Source organism: Pocillopora damicornis, chromosome 1 (genome assembly GCF_964200805.1).
Source record: "Pocillopora damicornis chromosome 1, jaPocDami1.2, whole genome shotgun sequence".
In the NCBI taxonomy this organism is placed as follows: Eukaryota; Metazoa; Cnidaria; class Anthozoa; order Scleractinia; family Pocilloporidae; genus Pocillopora; species Pocillopora damicornis.
Genome location: NC_142670.1, coordinates 35826876 through 35829981, shown reverse-complemented (window position 1 = coordinate 35829981; position 3106 = coordinate 35826876).

The window sequence follows — 3106 nt, the reverse complement described above, 5'->3', positions numbered from 1 at the left end:
CGGTCCCCATCAAAGACTGGCAATGCCATTTTTGGTAACTTCAGTGCAGAGTGTTTTAGCTGTTTGGAGACACTCGAATTGGCATGTGGAATGGATTCAGAGCTCTGAAGCTGCTGGGCGCGAAGGAGGAGTTTCTCGATTTGTCTCAACAAGGCTGAATGCGTATCAGAAATATTGTCTGCGTCGACGAAATCTTGATCTGCTGTGTCCTCCTCTCCCAGTATAACGTGAAGGTTTTGAATCTCTTTGTCCAGTTGTCTCATTTCGGGTCTTGCATCAAGAAGCTTTTGTTGACCAGCTTTCAACTGTTCGATGTCTTCTTCCGCAATTTCGGCTTCGGCAGCTTTATCGAAGATTGGAGCGAGTTTCTTGCCTTCATTGGTGAACATCCGACGTAAGTTACCTCTCCTTTTGACGGCGATTTTTAAAGAATGCTTAAGTTGGTCAGCTTTCTCCGTCATTATGAACTGTGAATTCAACTTACTTGAGAAGTTCTGAAGATTCGGCTCCACGTGCTATCAGTTCGCTGTCACTTCTTTTCATTGAAGAAACGATCGATATCCTGGTCACGGCACCATTTTGTGTAAACCACAAGACTGAATTAATTGACAACAGTGAGCTTTATTTGCATGACTATAACATGGCGGTTCTCTACTGCGGCCGAGCACGTTTTTTGTCTCTGCGCATGCGCCTCACGCACACCGCAGGTTAATAAGATTGCGGTCTAACTAGTCCCCAGATTCCACATTCACTGACCAAATCAGACACCTTCTCATTGACGAATTCCTCTCGTGAGCCGATCGCCGCTCTTTAATGGTTCTTCCCTTCCATTGTCATATTTATGTCTGTGTCCTTAAATATTTCTTTCACACTTTCTTTCTTGTCCCAGCACTTCTTGGCGTTTAAGAAGTAGCCAAAATCTGGACCCAGGGTACTCAACATGTTCCACCATCTCTTGATTTCTGTAGTGGAGCCTGCCCCACCCGCATCATTGGCGAACCAGCACTGCTTTGCTGTGGACCTCACCTGTAGACTCCTAGATAGAGGCTGGATGCTAAGAGCACAAAGGGCCGTAGCGATCGGATCTCCCTTTGTGGTCCCTTCTTCTCAGTGGCGGGATCTCTTAACCGCCAGCGATAAGTTAGTAATTGTCACTACGTATTAGTCTCGAACGTACTTATAATGTTTACTTATGTTTTTATCGATTTTGTAATGGGTCCTTTGAGCATCACCATGCGTATATAAAAGCCGAGTTAGCATCCTTTTAGAGAAGTTTCCTTTTTGATTTCGAGTGGCCTTTTTTGAGTGACGTTTTTTGAATCTTAACCCTTGGCCCACCTTCGTTATTTTGTTGAGGTAACGTTTCATAGTTATGGGCAAAAAATACAAGAGAACATACATTTTTTCATGTTCTACCTGAGGTCCTGGAAAATACCCGCTAACAAACTTATTGTGCTAATGTTACTTTTTAAAGAGTGGAACAATTTAAAATGATAACACAAAATGTCTCAACAGTTTTATTTGAAATAATGCCCGTAAGACACAGCGACAAAATGACTGCACATGCTTCATTACTTGTGCCTTTTGAGCGTTTAGGGCTACCATTTTATTCCTTTGCAAACAAAGCTGACGCTGGCTTTCCACCAAAAGAATAAACTTTTTCGCCAGGGATTTGGCCACCGAACAGGCGATGACGTAAAGAAGCGCTAAAGCCGGTGACACACCTGGCGATTTTATGCGCCGATCACGGTGATCGGCGAAAATCGCCAATTGTGCTCGGTGCGGCGATTGCGATATTCGCCAATCCCCGCGATCGGGGTATAAAATCGCCGATATCTGACATGCCAGATATCGACGATTTAATTCGCCGGCATTCGCTAAGTGTGCCCGTTCCCGCGATTTTCTCGCCTTTTTACTCTGGGAATCGGCAGTAAAATTAACCAATCAAGTTGGGCGATATTATCACATGATTTTTCAAAATGGCGGAAGGCATCGAAAATTGTTTCTGAACCGAAGAAAAAGAGGTAAATTTGACCACATTGTGGTCAAAAAAGCCATGCTTATTTGGTGTAACGTCGAGTGACTACGGTAATCGTCTTAAGAAAGACTCTGCGTTTCAATAAATCCATGTCTTTCACCATACTTTGCCATTGTCCCACTTTTAAGAACGCTTCCTGGAGCGCTTTGGGTGCAAAATTATGGCAGCAGCCAACAATTTTTTCGCTTCGCTGTCGCCATTCTGTTTGTTTATATTGGTTCGCACAATTTTCAAACGTCAGCCTATGGAACCTGGAATGAAGCGCCACACTGTCGCGATCGGCGAAAAAAATCGCCAAGTGTGTCCGCAGCTATCTGTGGCGATCAAATTGGCTGCAATTGGCGCATAAAATCCCAAGGTGTGTCGCCGGCTCTTGGTGACGAATAATGTCAAAGATAGTGGTCCACAGTGAAGAAACCATGTTGAATATAGCTGGTTCTATATTATTTTTCAAAAATATTTGAAATGAAAATACCCGAGGTTGTTTAACCACAAAATATCCATAAAAATTCTCTCGGTATCAATTTTTTACACCTTTCTAATCCTGTTAATAGCCAAGAAGCCCGCACATATTGAAGAAACTTCTCAGAATAAAAAGCTCAGTAGAAGGATGTATGGCATCTTATTTTTCATTAAGTGTGGTCGCTTTGTAGGTTTAAAGCTACCCGTATCCCAAAGTTTACTTGATCAGAAATACAATTGGTAGTGGGCCTGAACCTTCAAAGGAAACAGGAAAAGAAAAAACCCTTGAAAGTCTTCACGTGCAAACACTGTCGTGATGAGTGTATACAGGCATTATTACTACTAAGCCCTAAGCACTCGGAAAAAAAGGCGCTTTAACCCTTTAATTCCCATGAATGACCAAGACAGAATTTATCTTCAAAATATCCTTACAATATCAAGTACACATGTGATGAGAATATAGAAAAAGATGATTCAGTAGATTATTAATCGATCCAACGCCAAATTCTCCGCACTAACATCTTAAGGATTTATGGCAGACAGTAGAGAGAGTTAATGATGAGATCTTGCGAGCGAAAGGGTTAAAAGCACTTGAAAGCTAGGGAT